Below are 22540 nucleotides of genomic sequence, written 5' to 3'. Positions count from 1 at the left end.
GTACCACAGCATGATAAGTATGAAATAAAAGATTTTTAAAGGTGCACATACATCTTCCCAAGAGACAGATTTTTGCAAATCTGTCTCCATTTACTCTCATTAGTATTAAATCAGTACAATTGATAACAAATGTCAGACTGTAATGTTTCTGGTGAAGCAGACCATCTGCCTTTTTCGTAATATGAACATTTATGCTTACAATCAGTATACTTCAACAACTGGGCTGGAAATGCCAGGTAGTAATGTCTGTTACTTGAGGTCTCTGAATGCATTATGTATATTAGAACCATAATTAGTTCCATGCTTTCTGGCAAATGTAGTTATTAAAGTAGATTTCTTTCTGTGGATTGCTTTCCTCCCTTGAAAGTACCATCCTTCTCTTAGCCTCTGTTTTATTTCTCTGTGATTGATTGTTTCTTACTAATGTATTTATTTCTCAAGCTAGTTTTCTCTCTTTGAATAACTGGAATTTTTGTAGGCTGACTACCAACTAAAATAATGTAGCGATATTCAAACAGAATTATCTTGGAATCAACTTACCACTTCATTTTGACAGAAAGTTTTTGATTAAAAACAAACAGTAAACAAACTAAAAGCACAAATATCTAGGAAATTCCTCAATTAAAGCTTTTAGAACTGAAGAATAACTTGCTTTTCCTCTGCAGGGGGCAATGGAAAGTGAAAGATGACTTATATTTCAGATGACTGTTCAGTTGTCTTTCCCATGTGGATGCAGGTGCTTTTATTGGGATGGATGGGTGATAACAGTCTTCATTCTCTTTGGTTTTCCATAAATCTGATTTCTTTATGTCAGCAGTTGACATCCATGTTTGTAGTCAGACATTACCAGTTCTTGGTTCACATTGCCAATCGGTATGCTGTGCCAGGGGAGAGTGGAGCCACCATGTCAAGGAGAGCTGGGCTGAGAATGTTCCCGTGTGCTTTAGTGGATCCTGCAGCATGGATGGCACAGTGCAACCACAGAAACTGCTGTGGAGGAAGCCAGAAGGGCTTTAGCACCAGGTCATTATGGTCTCAAGCTGCCCAGAAAACAGGGAATGCCCATCTGGACAGTCCATTTAATTAGAAGCATGGCTTTGTGAAAAATCACTGGCACAGATGAAGAGAACATGGGAAAGGGATACTTTCTGCTGTTCCTATTTTTTCTCAAGCCTCTTTCCTGGAAGAAGAGAGTCTTTGATGTATTTGACTGAGGAATCTGTTGAGATTCTGGTACAAAATAGGGAGACTAGGGTTGTTTTTTTGTAAGATAAGCATTGCTTTTTCAGGAAGGAAACTGGAGAATTGTGGTATGTTAATAGCAAAGCTCTATATGTTATGCAGACATTTTTTCAGCAAGAAACACTGTAAATAAAATCAGTGAAAATGTTAGATACATTCCTTACTCCCTTTTACAGTAACCTTTTCAATTTGAATATGAAACAGTTGTTAACGTTGTACACTTAGATAGAGAAGACTTGCTGAATTATTGCTAGTGATACATAAACTGATCCCTGTATTTACTAAATTTCTTTCTCCATTGTGATTTGAGAATGAAAGATAATTGAGTTATTCTTTCATTTCTCAAGATTGGCTGACTTGAATATTTGATAAAAAGAAACTTGGGTTTTATTTGTCATTGTGCTGCTGGTTTTCAAACACTGGCAAAGCTACTTTCCTGCTTGTGGCATATGACGCAATCTGTGTTTTTAACAAACTTTCCCCATTTTGCTGGTTTATTCAGTGTTTTCAGAGCAACATGTTCCATTCCCAGCTTTCATGTTTGGCTTGGAAATCTGCACTGTTTAAAACTTGAAAATGAGCAATATTAATTCATTCATCTTGGTTTTTTTAAATCTACATTGTTAATCTTTAATTGTAAGATTATTCTTAGAGTATTATGTCTGCGCAGTTACATATGTAACTTGCAGGTACATATATAGAATATATTCTTGAACATTTATTTATATGTTAGATTTTTGCATAAGTACTTAGCATGTGTTTGTCTTTATCAGTTGAGGCAGGATTAAAAATCTGTCCTGTAAAATACAAATATCTGTATTCTGTAATGTATTTGTATTTCTGATTTAGCCACTGAGTCTTGGTCTGACAATACAGCAGAGATGTCTTGTGTACTGAACATTAACAATTTTTAGATGCTCCAAAGCATCAAGATTTTTAAGCAGAGGAGTTCAGACAGTGAGAAAAATCAATTGAACAAAAACTTTGCTTGAGATTACTGTAGTATTTGATGCCATGATTCTAAGCAGAAGGTCTGGTAATGCGTATATGGAGTTACAATCCTACAATAAAATCAGAGCCTGCATGTTCTGCCAAGGTTCTTAGTAAGTAAATATTCTGCAGAATCTGTCACCTCATGTTGAAGAAAGTAAAAGGCAGCAGCCATGCAAAATTGCAGCAGGTTTTAAAGCTATAGAACTGCTTCAATGGAATTAAAATATTTTAAGTCACAACATATACGCTTATCCTTATAGTAATATTAGGATATTATGTTTTTCTGTGTTCTTTGTAATGATGTGCATATGATGCATCATTGTGATTTAAAACATTTAAATCTTCATTTATTTTTTTATCTTCTTAGTTGTTTTCTTTTTCAATTGTTATTTTAGTTCTCCTGATCTCAGTAATAAAAGGCAGTTTCTAGTGTTCTGTTTTGTTGTGAGTTTTTTGGAATGCAAAGCTTTGGCAAAAGGACGCAGGAGTTTACAGGCATGCTCGTTAAGATGGCCTCTTAATGGCTTAATTCATGTAAGAACTGCAAGACTGGAGAGACTTCTCCCACTTTCACCTCTAACCTGTGTGTAGGACATACCAAGCAAACATACACCATAAATGGATGTCACATGAGTCTGTTTTCCAGGCAGTAAAGCATCCCCTAATATTCAACCAATATCTACACAGTAAAAAGAAAACAAACAAAAACAAACAAACAAAAAACCAAACAAAATAGTTTTAAAACAAAAATTGCTGTTAGTTAAGACTTCTTTCCTAACAAAACAGGTACTATTTTCTTACTGTGTTAAGCAGGTTTGAGTGAGTTGGTAGTCATTCCATTTTCTCATAAATTGTTTTTTTATTATTATGAGATTATATTGTAAGTAATAATTAATTGTGAAGTGTTTCCTGTGATTACAGCTCAGATGGTATGCATATTCTATCAAATCTTTAGTTTCAGAGAAGCAAGGGGATGATCTAGAAACTGTTCAGCTTCTGAGAAGAACCCTAGGCATAGACTGAGTTGCTAGTTAGTCAGACACTTATCGAGTCTTCCAGTTTATTCCTGAAATGTGCAGCACCATTTGGAGCTGATACGTGCTGACAAGTGATATTCTTGTCTTGTCATTTTTATCTAGTTAGGTAATGCAAATAAATGGGTAAATGTACCCAGAACCTGCAGTGAGGTACTAGTCTGCCTGCTGCTTTGCTTTCTAAGAGTTGGCTTAGATTGCTCACTTAATAAAAGTTTTAGATATCATGTCTCTAGAAGACCTAATATAAAATTCCTCCAGCTAAGGAATATTTTTATCATCAACTTTTTGGTAGTAAAAAGATAGTCAGTATTAGACTTTACTCATAGTCTTTTCCATAATAGTTGTTAAGAAATTACGTTTGAGATGGACCTAGCTCAGGATAATGATGACTGCTGGGAGAGAATATGTGCAGTTTCTGTGCAGGTATTATTTCTTTCATTTTTCTCCTCCTTATATAACTACTGTATTTCTACAAATCTCTCATCCAACTCCCTGCCCTATCCTTTTCTTGTTGACATTTTTTCTACACATCTCTTAAAAAATAAAAGGTGTGTATTTGTTCATTTCTTACGTGACAAGACCCTTTCTCTCTCGGGTCCTTCTCACAGGGGTCACTTTCTGGCCATTTGCTCTTACTTATACGCAGGGTCTAAACTATGCTGCTGACTGACAATTCTGTGCTTGTGATTTTCAGCTGTACATATTCCTTGACACCTTTAATGACTCTTCTCTTCTCTTTGCCTGCTTGTTCTGACTTTCCCTCTAAATACTTCGCATGAATGTGTTTCTCCTGGGGACAAATCAACTGTTCTTGTATAGTTGCGATTTAGACTTTCCATGAATAGCCTTGGTAGTGTGTTTGATCCTGAAGTTCTCAACTGATACTTTTACTCTACCTGGAAAGGTAATTTACTATATATAACATTGGCACTTTTTTTTAGTACCCTCCCTGTGGTCTGAACTTCCTGTCTTGACAGTTTCATTTCTCTTCATCCCTTCTTTGTCTCTATATTTGCATTGTATGAAAGAAGCATTCATTCTTTTTCTGACTGTTCTATAACTTGGCTGGCTTCCAATTAATTTCAGGGATCAATATGAAACCATTCTCTCTTACTCATAATCTGAATATGCTGTGTGGTATATTTTACTTTCAGTGTTCTCATTTTAGCACATTATGAGTCAGTGAATGAGTTACATGAGTCAAGCGAATTTTAATAGCTCTTATATCGTATGTATTGCTTAAAAATATTTCTTTAGGCTGTTTTCTAGTAGCTACTCTATCATCTTATTTGGGTGAATAATTTTCTTCAAACTTAATTTTGAAGTTGCTTGTGGTTGTTCTCATTTGTTAGATTTTAAAGTGTAAGTGCATTTGCTGTGATTCATACATGACATTTCGTACAGTCCTTCAGCGTTTGGCTCTTGCAGTAGGGTGGGAGCTGCCAGTTTGCATCACAAGTAAAGTGCAAGAGACAAGGGAGCAACTCCTGAGCTGTGGTGCTGTGATACCCATAGCTGAGCTGAGCAGCAACAACAGCTCTAGCTCTGAACACCTGTATTGACACTGTATCAGCTGTCACATCTGTAGAGCTGATATAATGTTCCTACCATCAAATTCCAACCAAAAAAAGTGTGGGGATTTTTTCAAGTGTCAAGGGTTGAGGCATTTCGGAGATTGTTGAATACAGGCAACTGGTTCATTAACGTGTTGTTAGCTACAGCTGCAGAACTTAAAAAGAGGTGATCAGTTATGCAAAGGTCAGAGCCTATTTGGAAGCTTGTGTTTGTTTCAGTCAAAATGTTTTAGCTTCAAATGTGAACTAAGGAAAACCAGTTCCTTCCAAAATGGTGTTTACATGTCATGATAAATTTGCTTAGACGTCACTGACTGCCCAGAGAATAGCTCTGAAAGCTATTACGTTTTGAAGTTAATTCTGTCTAAACCTTTACTAAGTGTTAGCAAATTTTCAAGTACAAGTGACAAATTTTATCCAGAAGCCTTTGAGAGACATTAAAGTCTCTTACTTTGTTTGAAAGTTTAAAATTTTGGGTTTTGTTAGAACATTTTTCCACTTTAATATTTTGTCAATCGTATACAGTATTTCAATATTTTATGAATATGCAGAGATTTGAATGGATTTTTTCAGATATGATTTAGTATCTCAGTAGTCACAGTGCAGGCAGGTAATTATTAGAAGTTATTGTTGGGATTAGTCTTCTAATTTGCAATATGAATGTTCTTTTAAACAGAAAAGTAGTTTAAGTATCCTTAACATAGACCCTGCATGGCTCTGACAGTACTTTCTTTATTATTTAGATATAAAGGCAAGACTCATAGGTTATCCTTAAGAGCTGTCTTGGAATAGAAGTTAGGGGTCAAAAATTTCTGTCATAAGAGTATGAAATTGTGATATCTCTATCAGTGTAGGCATACCGTTATTATTTTCACTAGGCTTACCTGAAGAGTGACTTACTTTGAAATAAAATGTTAGGTTTAATATATGACTACTAAGTGAGTTTGTATTGTTATCTGGAATATTGGCTTATGCTGACTTTACATTTTGGGGTAAAGAGGAAAAAGTGATTAATTTTATTCTGTTATTGTTATTATTATTGGTCTAGATTGGGATATTCTACATGTGAATACTGGCCTAGAGGAAGCTGAACTGGCCTAGTGGTTAGTTGAACCTCCCTTATTCTTTTCTGGAACTTGATTTCTCTTGATCAATGACAGCCCTTTTTTGTTTCTGAATTAGGGATTTTTTTCCTCCCTTTTGTTGGATTTCTGGCTCATTTGTGTTCTTTTCTCACCTTATTCTTCCTTCTTGCTGTTTCCCTAAGACAGGTGTTCTGACAGTCAAGGCAGCTCATCATGCACATCAAGGTAGCCCCCTCTCACTGTGGGATTTGATACAGTGGTGGGTGCTCAGCTTCCCAGGCTGCTTGCATTGCTCCTACCCAGTGTCTGCTCTGTCCTTGGGAACACATTCTCCCTCCTTCTGGTTTGTAGGTGGCACATTGTAGGTGGCAGCGTTGCAGATTTGCTCCTTGCCATCACTTTGTCATCAATAGTGTGAGCAGCATCTCAGCTCTAGAGAAGCTGTTGTTGTCCTTCACTTTCTACTCCACGGACGAGAGCTTTTCCTGCAGCCAGCAGCTGCGTGTTGCGTGTTTCCATCTGCTGGAAGATGCTGCAGACGGGATCACTGGAGAATCTTCAGCAGCTGCACTCGGAGCAATGCTCTGGCTTTGGCAGGTGTTACTTGGCGCGTTCTTGGCTAAAGACACCTCAATATTTTTCACTTCCACAAAGTTAAAGGTGCTAAATGACTGTGACATACTGCTGGTTCCTGATGTGTGGCTGGCATCCACACCTGGGCATCTGGGATCTGCAACTATGCAAGAGAAATAAACCTTCTCTGGACAAAAGGATGTCGGCAATCTTAGTGTTCTTGCTGCCTTCTTGTGACAAGGATCAATGACTACCAAACAGTCTGTGTTGCTATTGATTACTAGATTTACAAAAAATTTACATATTTTCCTGGAAGGCATAAAACTTTTTTTAAAAGGAAAGACTCTTGGATGGTATTTGTGTTTCACAGTTATGCTATTAGATATCCATAAGCAGTTTTAGTTTTTCTTTGAAAAAGTCTTTAAAAGTCTTCGTGCAAGAGACTCAGACAGACTTCTCAGCAAGCTTCATATGGACTATAAATGTAGAAGTATTTCTAGTATGTAATATTTCTAGCATATTTATTAACAAAGAACAGCAAAATGCTTTTATTAAAGTAATCATTAAGCTTGGGGAAATTAAAAAAATTAAATATGCAGTGTTTGTCACCTAGTCTCTCTAGTCATCCTTTGCCTAAAGGCTGTGGTAAAGCAAGTATTTTGCTAGATTGTTCATACAAAATAGACATGTCTGAGTAAGTTTCGCTTCAGACGTGTGTTCTTCTGAATATTCATGAAATTAAGAAACTAGAACTGACACTTTTCATGCTGGCAAAATTCTAATTGGCCCCCAAATCTAATAATTAATAATTTCAAAGGGACAGAACACATATATTTCTCTTAAACCATAGACTTTTGTTTGTCCATTTCAATGGCATTTCTCCTTGAAACATATTTAGGCGGGTCAAATGAGATAGAGCAGTCCTCTGTCCTTTGTTTATCTTGTACTGAATTTTTCTTTTAAGCTTAAAGATTTGTTTTTTAAACTCACTCTCTGAGCTCAAGATGCACTTTGCAGAGTACTGTAAAATAGTCTAAATCCAAATGCAAATAGGCTTTTCTAATTGCTTATTTTTTTTATTTTATTTTAATGTGTGCAGTTTTTCTATTTGAAGTAAAAATAGTACAATACTGGAAAAAATACTGGAGCTAGGGTAGATGTGGAGACAGAATATATCTGAGTAGAAAGATAACCTTGCTGCAAACAGACTGTTCACAGCACAGTTTTCTATCTTAGGACCAGGAGTTAATACAGTGAATTCATCAAAATATCTTAATTAGAGCTACAGTTATGATTGGCTCTTTAAAGCTAGGTATTGATAAGAATCCAGCACGTAGAAATTGAATTTTTTTTTAATCTTACACCATTCTCAAAATTAAGATTGATTTGATCTGCCAGGAAGTGACCTTTACAAATCACAACACTACTTTATCACTTGATCCTATTTCTGAGAAAAATCTACGTAGATAACACAGCTTCCATTTATTATTATCTCGGAATCAATATATTCCTTGTAAAATTCTCTGCTTTACAGAAGTTGCTGTAAATAAAAATGTTTAATATGAAAGTGATTTCTTTAGAACTGTATCTGTGAACATAAGATTTGATAAATATTTGAAGTAAAAAATTAGATTTGAAGAGTTAGCTATTATGAAGAGGTTACAAGCAGTAGATTTTACTTTGGAAGTGTGGGGATGGAAGTATTTTTTCAGTGGATACCTCTTTTTATTCTGTATGTCTCAAATAATGAGCAATACAGAACTGTAAACCAGCAACATTGTGAGTTAGGTAAATATGCTTTTCAAGCTAAACAAAATACTTTCTGCAGGTGAATAGTCTTCATTTACCTATAGGTTTTCAAATTTTCTTCAGTTATATTCTAGTCTTCATTAATTTTCCTGACTTTATACAGAAAAGTTAGTGGTTTGTGACTGTTATGAACAATTTTAATGGAATATTTAGCCATGTTCACTCTTTTATATATGCTGTTGTGTAAGGAACCAAACTATATAACTTGTCCACCACCAAAAGAGACCTTTCCCTGAGCTGTGCAATTTCCCTCACTCCTCACACCAGCTCTGGTATTCAGCATGGGGAAACTCTTCCGCTCAGTGACCCACTGTGAACCTGTGTGAGTTGAGGAGCTTGCAAAAAATATATTTATAATCTCCTTACAAAAAGGTCAAAGTTAAGCAATTTTTCATTTTTAACTGTTTTTTCTAAACCACCTGCTTGCTACTTGTGTATCTTGAAATTTTTCACAGGACAGAACCTTATTCTGAGTGAGGGTGTGAAACCAGGGGTTTTTTTCTCCCTCGTACACTGCTTCTGTCAACTCATGGAAGACAAACCCAGCAAAATCAGTTAGCTAATTTTCTCTCTCATCCTGGTGTACAGCTGCTTCATAACACACTGCAAATGTGTGGCTTGGGTAGAAAGGAAAAAAGGTACCACGTTTGGCAGTGGGTTTTGCAGTTTGAATTAAGAAATGCTGTAGTTTGTGCTACTTCAAAGGTGTAAGAACAAAGGTACTGGTTAGGCCAAACATTCAGCTGGTTTGTTATTCTGCTTCCTTCTGTACTCAAATGCGAAGAGGTATGAAGAAATTGCAATTTCTTTAGTTGTAAGAGACAATGAATAGTTACATCTTCAGTTTCAGGTTGGTGCTTTCTCAGCATAACTCTGTGAGACTAATCTCCGTAGAGAAAACATTTATTTGTACCCCATTTGGCTATCATTTGTCTGTTGCTTTCTCTCTGAGAATATTTCTCCCATTGCACCACACCAACTTAGATTTTTTGGAGCCTATTTTTGAAGAAACTTTATCAAATGTCTTTGTCATGTTAATTTTACTTCTATAAGAAAATGTTCTAGAAATTTGAAAGCTCTAGAAGAGAGAGAACTGTAAAAATGTGTCAAACCAGACATTTGAGTATTCTCCACTGTATCAACAGAGTATTATATGTATTTCTTGTGTGTGTATGGATGAACAAACAGTACTTTTACCATTTCTTGACAACTACTGCTACTTTTAAAAATCTGAAATTGATCATTGTAATTCAAGGAGCTACAGAGCTACTTTGGAGTCTAAGATCTGAACATCTTGTCTCTAAGGCAGCCTTCTGGCAGAAGTCTCCAGAACATTATTCTCAAGTATTATCAAATTTTTGAGTCAATGGAAAAAAAAAAAAAATTCTTCCATAGGATGAATTCAGATTTACCCATTAGTTGATCTTTTTGCTTGTGCTTTATTGTATTTACATACTTAAGTCTTCCTAATATTCTCAAATACTTTTCAGTTTGGAAGGGTTAGAAGATAATTAGGCATGAAAAAAATTCCTGTACCTCCTTTCAATTATGTTATTGTTCCTTTTTGTGATTTATTTTTCTTTTTAAGGAACGTTGTTGTAAGGAGGAAGTAGATTTTCCTAAGGTAATACTATTATCTTAGAAGGTCTTCCAAGATAAACATTGTAAAATATTTGTTGTTTTGCTGATCAAAAGATTCTGAATGAAGGAAGAAAGTTTTAAATTTTTCCAATTACCCAGAATACTCAGGACCAGGTGACTGGTCTGGTCTTCAACTTTATTTTCAAGAAGCTGATAGAAACCTTAAAAGTTACCTTTTCTCCCTGCAAGGTGACACATGGTAGCTATAACCCATGGTGTTAATCCTCTCAGAATATGATCAAAATGGGTTCATTCAGATCATTTGCCTTGAAGAGAAAGGGAAAGTTAGGAGATCACTAATGAGAAAGCATACCTTTTTGTAAACTGAACAAGCTTTATGTAGCAAGTAGTGAGGGATACTGAACTCAGCAACCCTTAAACAAAAGCCACCTTCTTAACAAATCCATTGGGTTCTGCATCTGTAATGTATGCCTGAAATCTTTGTGCTCTTTACCTGAGTTAAATTCAGTAGTTAGTAGTGAAACCTGGAGAATACATGGAGTGAGAAGAGCTGTAGGAAGAGAGAGTGCTGGCATCCCCTTTTCTGTGAGCTTGGCTTCGGGGCTTCTAACAAACCTTGACCTAAGCTTTCCTTGACCTTGCTATGGAGGAAAGGGGGGAAACTCTGCTTCCTCCAGCTTCTGCTGTGAGAAAAATCAGTGAAGACAGTATATAAATTGGTAAAGATTCCAAGACTGGAAGAGAAGGGCTTTTTCTGGCACATAAAGGTAAATTTCTATATATTTAAATAGTTCACATTTCCCAAGAGAGTTCTTCAAGTCATGTTTTACACATTGCATCTTTTAGTGAATGGTGTGATTTGTGATTGCTCTCTCTGTTTGAAACATGGGTCTCAAAGCATTACACACCAATGGAACTTCACTGGCAAGTATTTTTTACATTAAATAAGCTTGCTATTATGTGTTCTTTATGCGGTTTATAATAGATCTTTTAAAAATTGAAAATTTGCAATAAATCCTAATCTTTGTTTTCTACAAGGTTTGTTTTGTTGTCATGAAGAAGTATGTTTGGAAAATTCTTGAGAAGCACCTTAGGAACCTGAGCAGCTAGATACAAAAATATTAGGGGGTTTCAACATTTTCCTACCGTCCTGTTCAAGAATTTTTTTGTAAACATCACATAGTTGCATGTGGACTGTAAATTATTATGGGAGATAATTATGAAAGAAACAGCTTTTGTAATTATAGATCCTACAGAGTATGTTTCAAACAGGGTGATTTTTAAATACTCATCACAAATTCTGAGATCCTGACTAATCACTCTAAGGTGAGTTGTCAAAGCTTACTTAAAATTGGAATACTGGAATATGAATCATTCAACAAGAAAAACAAATTCTTCACAGTGATAGCCTGACTCACACATGTGTGACCTTGAAAAATGTAGGTGTAATTTTGTTCCAGACATTAGGCCCTTCAAAGCAGTAAGATTGAGTATACGTGTAAGTGGTAGTGGGTTTAGTGGTGTATGGATGTGTACACACTCCAAAAAATACATATGTTATCATTTTTTTCATCTAATGCTTGTTTTCCTCTGGCTCTGGACTATAGTGCCCTCTTCCTCCTTCCTTTGCCCGCCAATAAAAATTAATGAACAGTGTTTTCTACTGCTACCAGTAATGTTTAATGATCTTAGAGGCAAGCAATTAATTTGTGGAAATTCTTCTGGTTTTTAGCACACAATTCACAATATGAACATATTAGGAGGAAGCAATGGGAATCTCGTAAGTAACAAGTACAAATATATTTTTAAGACTTTATGTTGCTAATACATTCACAGCGCTTACAAACTGTAAAGTTGGTAACAATACAAATCTTTCATGTAGGTATTTTCCGTCATTCATCTGTGTTTTCTTGTTGCTTCTACACTTAGGAATGAACCTTCAACTGAGATGTTTTAATTGGTTTGATTTGTTACAGACAGTTGTGTATATATTTCCTAGAAGATTCTTGCACTCAGGCAATAACTTAAATACAAAAACCTAAAAAATGTATCAAAATGGATAGTCTTTCACGAATATTTCTGTTGTACACTCTGGCTGTGTTTTAACAGCAATTTAGAAATATTTGATTGATTTTTATTTTTTTTCTTAGTATAATTTGCATTGATACTTGTGCGGCATATAGCACAATAAAGGTATTGTACATGGCAGTCATTATACCAGTTGGTATTTCTTTACAGCTGAAGATAAATCCTTAGCTCTCCATTTTTATTTGACTTCCTTTTCAATATGGTATGCCTTGAATATTACTGCTGGTAAGCAATTCCACAAAAAAAAAAAAAAAAAAAAAAAAAAAAAAAATTCCATATTACTAAGCACTACTTATCTGTGTTCATCACAGCAGCCCAGAGGACAGGGCTCTGAACTGGACAGGTAAACCTAATGGTATAAATTAATTTGAATTAACTGCCTCTTTTGCTCTGCTGCTCAGGTTTCCTTCACTCTTCACCAGCAGATGTGTAAGAAACCCAAACTTTTGACTTCCTTTCCAAAATGGAATATCACCAGCAATTTTACAGAGTATAGTGATGTTATTGGTTGTTACTGCCTTGAGACAAAACACTGGAATAAGGGAGTTATTTCAATTTCTTAGTTAAAAGTCTTAGTGTAAATAGGAGTTACTCTGCCTAATGATGAGTTGAATATAGTCTATATTGAGCTCTATATCATGCTTTTTTTGTCTCTTGTTCATAAAAGCTAAATAGCTGCAATAATTTTCCGAATGTGTGGTATGAATTTCTACATATATCTTCTGTATGTTGGTCATCTTATTCTGTTGTGGCCTTTGGGGAAGTATTTTGTCCTGAGGAGTCAGGCTGGCTTCTAAGGCTGCTGAAGTATGTTGAAGATGAGAAGCAATAGCCTCAAGTTTTAAGCTGTGCTGGGCAGAGGGAGTGTTTAGATTGGTTATTAGGACAATTTTTGTCATCAAAAGGGTTGTCAAGAACTGGAGGAAGCTGCTCAGGGAAGTGGTTGAGTCAGCATCCCTGGTGGTATTGAAAAGAATGCAGATGTGGCACTTTGGGACACATTTTTATTGTGGACTTGACAGTACCTTAACTGTTGGACTCAATGATCTTAGAGGTTTTCTCTAACCTGAATGACTCCATGATTCTGTAGATTGTGTGGGTAAGGAGAGCCTGCAGCTGCCTTTCATGAACAGCTGTTCATCTGATTCCCATTTGCAAGTGCAGTAGCTGCTCTGTTACTCGGTAGAAGAGCAGCCTAACAATCCCCAGTATTCTCTCTGTATGTGGGATGTTCAGGCTGGATGCCTGTCTGAAGGAAAAAAAACCCTTCTCTTAAAATTGCTGTATCATTTAGAATAAATAGATATGTAAATGCTACCAAGAGAACAAAACAGGTATTTGAATTGCTCTCTTTAGCAGACAAAAAAGAATATCTTGTTTTCCTCCTGTGCAAAGGAGCTTGCATGTTGATTAGAATCTTTTAGTACCTGTCATAATCCAAAACTTCACGTGGTAGTAATGTAATTTTTTTTGAGAGATGCTGAGATGGCCGTAAAAATGATCAAGAATTGCTTTACGGCTGTCTGGATTACTTAGTTTTGCACTGGATGTTTGCAGTGGGAGATAGCAGACAGGCAGCATTTTTAAGGTGAGAAGTTTATAACCATTTTTGACTCTTTGGCATGCTTGTGATAGTCTCGATAGACTCAAGATAGGGAGCTTTTAAATTTGAAACAGAGGCTTTGTCTTGCTGTCAGAATGACAAATACCTATTTGTGGTATTTTCTCTCAAGAAAGCATTAAAACAAAATTTATAACTAAGTTCAAACACAGGGGAGTTTGTTTGCTTTTTTGATTGTTGTTGTTTTTTAATTTTTTTTTAATTTATAATTTTTAGCCTTATTTGGGGAGGTGGTTCTGAGAGAAGGACTCTTGGGACAAAGGTTACTTTCCTCAGAGTAGAGTGCTGCTCTTCTTTCTGCTGAAGCCTGAGAGAGGAGTTCATTGATCTCAGTAGTGAAGACATTGAAAAATCCTTCAGCAAAGCTGGAAGACCAAATTTGACATTGGGATGTATCTAAAGTTATTTGGTGAGGAAGAAGGAAACGTGGGAAAGATGCCAGGTAACAATCCATGACCTGCTAGACCTTATTTGAACGCTAAGGATTTAGGGAGTTGGGTAAGTTTTTTGTTTGTTGGGGGTTTTTATAGATTTTACCTTTTATTCAAGGAGTGTCATAACCTTTCCTTTGCATTTAGGTGGTCATCTTCTTGACAATTGAGTTGATTTCAGCCAAAGGAAGAAAAGATTGAAAGAGATGGGTAAAAATGCTTGGGGTCAAAGGATACTGTAGCATTTCTTGTGGTTAAATAGAAACTTGTGGGTCAGTGCATGTGGATGCATTCAGTACCATGTCAGAGTTTCAACTCATCTTCTTTGAAAGATGAAATATTCACTATAACACAAATTCTTTGCTTATGTATTTAAAGTAAGCTTGCTTGGGAAAATAAAAAGGTTATTTATGTGAAGGGAGGAGAAGTTTCAAGTAAACAGTGATTAATCCCTTAAATACTATGTTGCATGAGTCTGTCTTGCTCAGACAGATACTGTTTTCAAGTAAAACTGCATGTTGTATGTGTACATATTGACAGCCTTCCATGTCCTTGTTAATCACAAGATTAAAAAGGAAGTAGAACTGAACTTAAAGGTGTTTCAAAAAGGCTTGGAGCAGTGTGTTTGCAATCATTAGTCTTTGGGAAACAGGTGATTATACTGCTCATGTTTTTGTTTAAGAAATGTTTATCAAGTACTACTGCTTCTGTGCATCAGTACCAGATTGCCCGGTTACAATACATTTGCTGTCATCTGTCTATTTTATAATTAGGCATTAGGCCCACTGTACATGGAGTATCTGAAGGAGCCACTGCAAATGTGAGTGCTGCTAGTGTGTGTATAACTGCAGAAACTTGTCTGTCCTTTGTGCTCCTATTATTTCTGGAGTCTAAGCTAAACAGACTAACTGCTGCTAAGAAGCTGTCAGGGGATGCATGTCAAACACTAGGTGTATCATGCGATCAGACCAGTGCTGGGATACATAAGTCAGTGGTTGGAAGAGGAAAAAAAGTGGCCTTTTTCTCTCAACATTGTCTTTACACTGAATGGAACAGATGAGTTTCTGAATTATTCACAGTACTGGGAGCTTATAATCGTTAGCAACAGTGGCAGCAGCAGACTATCAAGACGGGGTTGAGTATTTTGTTAAAATGCCTTATTCTGAAGCTCATCAAAGGATTCATTTCACAAAACAGTCTCTGGGAATTTGGATATTTAAGATCTGTAGGAGAAACAGCATTTTCTTCAAAAGAATCGAGAAAGATAATATTTTCTTCTGAATTTTGTAAGGATCAGTGTTGAAATAAAGGTTAATATTAATCACAGCTCTTACGCAGTAATGGAACAAAGAACGTCCGTGAAAAGGGTTTGCTGTTTCAGTGAGTAATCCCAATGAGTTGATTAGTATTAGTTATAAAGCAGGCCTTTTGACCCATAATGTAATTACTAGATATACAAATTACCCATTTATCTAAACAAATGAATTAATATCCATAATAGCAAAATGAATTTGAAACAAAGATAGTAAGATTGTCGTGGTTATAACTGATACACAGTGGAAGGTAATGCTTTTCTTGATGTTGTGAATAGCTTCACCTACCTAAAATGCAGCCTGTTTATGTTTTCCTCAAAATTGTTAGCTTCTAATGATACAGTCTTTAAAATTCTTTTGTTTCAACAAGTCAAATTTAGTAACATATTCTCTAAAGTTTCTTCTCCTTTTTGAATTCTGTAATATTGATGCTTATTATTATTATAAAACTGGAAAGTAGGAACTTGGATGCAGTGTGTAATTATTATGCCATGATTTAGCATGTCATTAGTGTCCTGTTACACATCTCCCATCACTCAGATGCTATTGCCCAAATGAGAGCTTGTGTGGCTGCATCCATTCTCACTGTTACTCTCTACTACAAGATAGTAAAGACAAAGGGTTTGCATATGGAAAAATTAGGGGAAAAGCAGTGCAAAGGGACTGGAAAGTTAATGTCTACACTTCTCAGGAAACCAAGTTTTTAAAAATCTTCGAAAGCTTCTACAGTTCTCTCTTTGCTTTTAAAAACTGTTCCTTGTGGGTGGGAAAGTGTGCTTTGTAGATTAATTCTGAATCTTCTTAACTTGAAAGGCACATGCTATAGATAATGAACTGAGACTTTCCTAGTGGTCCAGTTAATATTTCAACATTGTTACATTCCATAGAATGTATAAAAACATATAAGTATCTGTATATAAGTATATGTTTAACACTTAAGAGTGTTAAACAGAACTTCCAAGTTCCTGCAATTTTTGTTCCTCTGGGTTGTGAGGGTGGAAATAAAACTACAGGTGGGGAGGTGATTCCATGAAGTCACCAGCATTCTGTGCCTTTCACTGCAGAGAGCATGGTGTTCACAGTGGGTCTGGCATCTTGATGTTGGTCCACTGTCCACTTAGGGCTGTTTCTATAGGCTTTTTTGTAGCCTGCTTTATTTGCATCAGGCCCCAGTCTGGGTTTTAAGGTTTGTTTCAAAGCCTTCCCCAGCCTCAGGTGACGGAAAGGGCTCTTCCTGTTACCCAGTGACTATTTCTACAGGGTGGCAGACGTTCCCTCTGTGTTTTTGGGGTCAGGCCAGGCAATAATGGCTCAAGCACCTGGCAACTGTTAAAACCAGACAGGTGAAGACGAGCCCAGACAGCTCTTGAAACCTTGTGCTGTCCAGTCAGTGCAAAGCCTCTGGCCTTTCACCAGCATTGACAAGAATCCTATTTATTATGCTACTTCATATATAGAAATAAAATTAGATTAAAGCTTTCTAAAATCATGAGCATCTGTCTTGTATTTTCTGTCTGAGAGAACTGTGTCGGTCAACACTACCAAATGCACTCAAAACAGACTGACTGAAGTCATAGCTGTAGGTCAGAAACTTAATAAAATCTGGCTAAAAAGGTCTTTTTTTTAATGTTAAAGCAAAGAAGATAGAATAAGCTAATGCTGTACAGCCCATTTTCTCCAAACCTTATCAGATTCTTCCTTGTTGCTCCCCCAGCCTCAGAACCACCCTGTGTGCTGCACCAAGACCCAGCTTCAGCAGGAGAGGGGTGAGATTATCCACGGGGGTCTCAGGCCCATTAGGCTGCAGAGTGCCAGGATCCAGGGTTGGTCATTTTGGATGAGTGTTTGAATGAGAACATTTGCAAAGGGGAGAGGAGGGAGGGCATGGCTATTACAGTTACTATTGTTCCTCATTTTGCTCTTTAAAATAACAGTTTTTCTTGTTTATTCTATTTCTTTAAATAAGTTTTAAACTGAATTTCTTTTAAGCATCTGACAAATCCAGTTTGTCTCATCTTCAGTCCATAGGGAGAACATAGACTCCCTCAAAAGCCTCACAAGTATTTTTTTTTTCCTACGGTTGCATGAAGACCCAGATTCTAGAATTTTATCACCAGGATTCTGGCAAATGGTACTTTGTGACTCTGAACTATGTCTTGTTTGACGAAACCAACCTGCTTCATGATTTATGGATAAGGCATTCAAAAATTCAATTGAATTCAGAAATTGAGACTGACAGACTGCTTTCTAAGGAAACTGTATTGTGTCCTGTCTCAAGCATGGCACAGACTGAACTGGTCTGTGCAAGTGTTCAGGACTGACATCCTGGTGAGGTAAGGTAAGGTATTACCTCATTAGTTTCATATATGGTAGCTGTTACTGAATCACTGTGGCATGATCTCTAATTTTATAATTCTGCAGGACAGTGAGGGCTCTTAAATCAGAGTCACATACCAGCCTGTAATGGTTTTGTTGTTCATGCCATGTTTTTGTGAAAGGCAAATAAATGCTTTAAATAGGAGATGGAAGATGCAGAGTCACAGCAATGTTTTTGACTTGCTGATAGATAGTGTTTCTCTGAAATCAGGCAGCAGCCCCTGATAAATCTGGCACCCTTGCCAAAAGCTTCTAATTTCTCTGTTAGGTGCAGAGGAACATAGTCCTGAGGGAATAACAGGTAAGGAAATAAAGAGCAATACATAATTATCAACATTTCAGTATTTTTAGTGATGCTGGGTTTGCTCCCATAATAAATTTTATTTTAGTTGACTAAATAGATAAAAGGAATTTTGAAGCAATTAAGTTTATGTTTTTCTAGCTTCAAAGTCCAAAACCAACATAGAATTTTTTTCCTCAATGGTATTTTGCACATTTTACTAATGGCTTTGGAACCTAAATTTAAAAACTTATACACATTATTTTTTTGATGGGGAGGATCTCCTGTTATTCTTCAGGGGAGATAGAAGAGAGACTACTGAAAAACTTAACTTACATAGGTATAAGAACATTCCTGCTTTGTCTCTCCAATACTCCCTGGTGGTCTTGGTTTGGTCACTTTTACCATAAGTTTGTGAAGAGACAATTTATCAGCATTTTGGTGTTTTGGAATATGAAGCTGCTGAAAGCAAAGGGGAGTTAGATTAGGTACATATTTATTTACCAAGCTGTCTTGACTTAGGTTGGCTACATATAGTGGGTTTTGTTGTTTTAGGTTTAGGACAAGAATACTACTAGCGATACTTTCCCCACAGCATGTCTTTCATTGGTGGTTTTATTCACATATATATAAAACAGCTATTTTTATATGTACGCATATAAATACACATTTCACTAGCTTTGTAATGTTCAATTAACCTTTTTAAGCATTATGAGCTGCAAATGGATAAGATCTGATGGTATATGTCTAGTCATTCCACAGAGCTATAAAATGTCTCTTAACTTTCCAATCTCTCTTTTACCTTCTTTGCTGTAGTCTCCATGAGCATATTTCAAGTACAAGTCTGTCTTTCTCAGCTACAGCTGTGGTATTTTTTCTGGGTTTTGTTTGCACTGCTTGCTGATTGTATTTAAGAATTCTCTGATTACATATACTTCTATTCAGTTATTTGACAAGAAGGAATATTAAGATTTCCTTTATCTCTCATGTTCCTCCATATGAAAGATAAACTCTCCCAGTACCTAGCAAAGAAGACCTGTTAAATCTTCTTCTTTCTGAAGGTTGCTTCTTGGAAGCCTCAATTAACTTCAACACAAAAATTGTATTGCTAACCCTATGTGGCAGCTCAGTGCAGCACTACCAGGCAGTCTGGGTATGAATCGAAGGTGTGGAGTAGCACATTCATTGTTCCCAGCTGAATGAGCCCTCCCTGGAAGATGAGTATGTCCAGAAATGATAGCTGAGCAGTCTGAACCCCTTCATTCACCCTGCTGGGTGTGCTCATCCTTTCACCTGGGTGCGTTAAGAGCCTATGATATTAATCAGAAAGGCTCCAGTCTCAGAGCTTATCTACATCAGTGGTTTTAAAAGTGCACTCTTCTGTCAGCATCGCTGCATCTGCACAATAGATTTTGCTAGCTTAAGCTATGACTTCTAGTAAATTCAACTCTGCTGCCAGAATTTTATAGTACAGACCAGATCTCTAAGTACTGCATTTTTAAGCATGTTCTTGAGCTGTGCAAATACAGAGACAAACTTTGATGCCACCAAGTTCAGGTGCAGATGTAAGGGGTTTCCTTCTTTTCCTAATGCCTGCATTTCTTCAGTCCTGGACCACCCCTCAGGATCAATTCTAAAAGTTTTCTAAATTCTTCTGAACATAGCTAATGTAGTTTAAGAACTTCACCTTGGATTTCCTTCCTACTTTTCTAGAGTTCTTCAGTTTAGGAGGGACATAAGTCCCTCAACAGCATTGTGTAGATCAAGACAGTTTCTAGACCCTATCTTTTCATGCATCTCATGCCCTCTTTTTATTCCCATAGAATTATCTCAAGTATCTAGACAATTCAACAAAAAGTTAATGCTTGGAAGTACCTATACTGGAACTGCTGTTATTGTCCTTAAATATAGAATAGGAAAATCACAAGTAGTTTCATTTTAAGTATAAGGCCATTAAAAAAATGGATGTTCTACTTTATGTTTCATATTGAAAAGGAATTAGAAATATTTGAAACAGGATACAAATTAAATTACCTGCTCATCCACCCATGTAGTCCATATGGACTTGTCTGAGGCATCTTGACTGTCCCTGTAGGAAAGATTCTCTTCCTTCTTCTGCTTGTGCCTTCTGTGTCCTGTAAATGAATGGAAGCCTTCAGTATTCCTGGCTTTGTCTTGAACCTCTGCTCGCTAAACTTTCTTGATAAGAGATACAATTACATATTGCTTAGTTCTGGTGTGACTGAGCTATGGAACTGCTCTACAAACTCCTATTGGATCTAAAAGGATTTGGTTGTTAATTGAGTAATATTTTCATTTTTCAGTTACAGTTAATTGTCCATGTGTTTGGAGACCAAATTTTCATTTATGTTGTTAGCAATAGACATGGCCCATTCTTTAAAGGTCACCTTCAGATCTGTTGCTGAAGTAAATTGTTACTTTAATTAGAAGGATTTTTAATCAATGTGTGTACTGGGAAGTTCTGAGTATTACATGAAGTGGTAATTTAAAGGATTTAAAGAAGCAACTTCCTCCAAAAGCATAATATGAAGGTGCTCAGTACTTCCTGTAGAAGCTTCTGCTTGTTTTGCAAAACTGGAATCATTTGGCAGTGAAGCGTATTTTAAAGTTGAGAACTTGGTTCTGTGACATGTGAGTGCAGGTGCTGTCACTGGGCTCTCCAGCAGCAGGTCAGCTTCATCTCCACTGCTGAAATTTGGCAGGATGTGGAAGCACAGCCAGGTGCCTTACAGGTAACACACAGCAGGGTGAGAGAAGGGCAGCAGGAGGTAGTCCTTTGTCCTAGTTCCCCAGCTTCCTGAAGGAGGTTTTGCATTATTAAGGGTTAATTGTTCTTTAAGTAGTTACGAGAGAGGATCTTGGTTGGCAGTCAGGTAGGGTCATGCTAGAGTAGGTTGTGTGGACACTTCCAGAGAGCACTGTGGTCCTTTGAGCACAATTACTAATTACTGTGGGAAATTTTTTGTCTCACATAGCTAGCCAAAGAACTTATTTTAAAAATGCATTATTCTTTTGTTTGCCCTAATCAAAGTCTTAGTTCTGTTGAAACTGGAGACAAAATCTGGGAGGTAAGAGTGGAATGGGGTGATTACAGGACAAAAAGTTTTTGTATGACCTTTAAGGTAAGGCTAAAAATCTGATGCAATGAAAGGGATGCTTTGAAAGAGAGTTAGAACAGGGATTACAGAAAGGAAGAGATCCAGCAGGGCAAACAACCTCCAGCCTTTACTGTCTGCTGATGTTGGATTGTGCTAAAGAAGAGAGAATTAGAGGTTGTGACAAGAGGACACAGCTTGTGCAGAGAGGGAAGCAGGAACCTGGGGAGTATAGAGGAACACATGACAGCTGATACCATCTGAATAGATGGGATAGTTAAATACAGTAGTAGGCATTGCTAACGTGAACATAATCAAGTTAAACAGTGCTTTTCTACATCTTATGGCGGCAATTGTAAATAATTTTTTTCACTACTGCATTAGGAGTAGTAAGTGAATGTTGTGACAATATGAATGTAGAGTACTTGTTTCTGTGGGAATTTTTCATTATGTTTGGGAATTTTCTTGTTTGTTTCTGTGTGGTTTTGATTTGTTGCTATTTGAGAAAGTCAGAGGGACAAGGGGATAATTTTGAAGAAAACAGAGTTCTTGAGCATTAAAACAATTGTCAGTATGCCTTGAAAATCTTACTAGTCATTCTTCATAGAGATGAGTCACTAAGTAATTCTCCAGGTTACTAGGCTGCAAGAGTATCCTCATCATAATGACACTGGGACTTAAAAATCTGGTTACCTGCCATATCGTAAGGAAAAATCTTATGAATGTCTCCTGTTCATGTGGAATTTCAGTTTTCACTATGAGAAGCTGTACTTGGAAACCACAGCTGATGCTTGCATGTGTATCCTATGTCATGCAACCACAGCAGTAGCTTCAGCAACTACACTTAACTATATTTTTTCTTCCCTCTCCCGTGTGTCCTCAATGACATTCTTGTTACAGTTTCCTCAGGTCCTCCTTTCATTTCCAGACACCTTCACAGTAATATTTTCAGCTCAGCCTTGTGACTGTATGCCCAGCTCTTGCATGTCACATGTAATATACTTCATTTCCCTTATAGTGACTTGAGAGGTGTGTTGTTTTTGAAACCTCACTACTGTCAAATTGCTTGAAATTAACTCTGAGTTGTTGAAGGGGGACTTGAATGATGGACAGCCTGTTCGGATAGTGAAGCTGACATACCGATAGCTTTGTTCTCCAAACAGAAGTGCAGAAATGACTATGCTGTGCTCCCTGCTTGGAGACTTGTAGCACCTTTGCTGCTGTTCATGGTTTGTTATATGTTGTTCTTCTCAAATTCTCCATCCCACTTACTTTAATTTAAAAAATCCCTAGATTTCTGTAGATTTGTTCCACAACAAAATAGGACTCTGTGGAAGAGCTCTGAGCATGTGCAAAAGAAAATTTGGGAGATGTGATTCAAGAAGGAATTATGCTTGCAT

The 22540-nt window shown here is 36.7% G+C and overlaps 1 protein-coding gene across 27 annotated transcripts in view; it reads left to right on the top strand.

Moving 5' to 3' along the window:
* Positions 1–22540, top strand: part of TENM3 (teneurin transmembrane protein 3) — an 843796-nt gene that overhangs the window by 499941 nt on the left and 321315 nt on the right. The gene's annotated exons all lie outside the window — the stretch shown is intronic.

This window comes from Cyanistes caeruleus, chromosome 5 (assembly GCF_971803275.1).
Source record: "Cyanistes caeruleus chromosome 5, bCyaCae1.hap1.1, whole genome shotgun sequence".
Classification (NCBI taxonomy): Eukaryota; Metazoa; Chordata; class Aves; order Passeriformes; family Paridae; genus Cyanistes; species Cyanistes caeruleus.
This window is presented reverse-complemented; position numbering and strand designations above follow the sequence as displayed.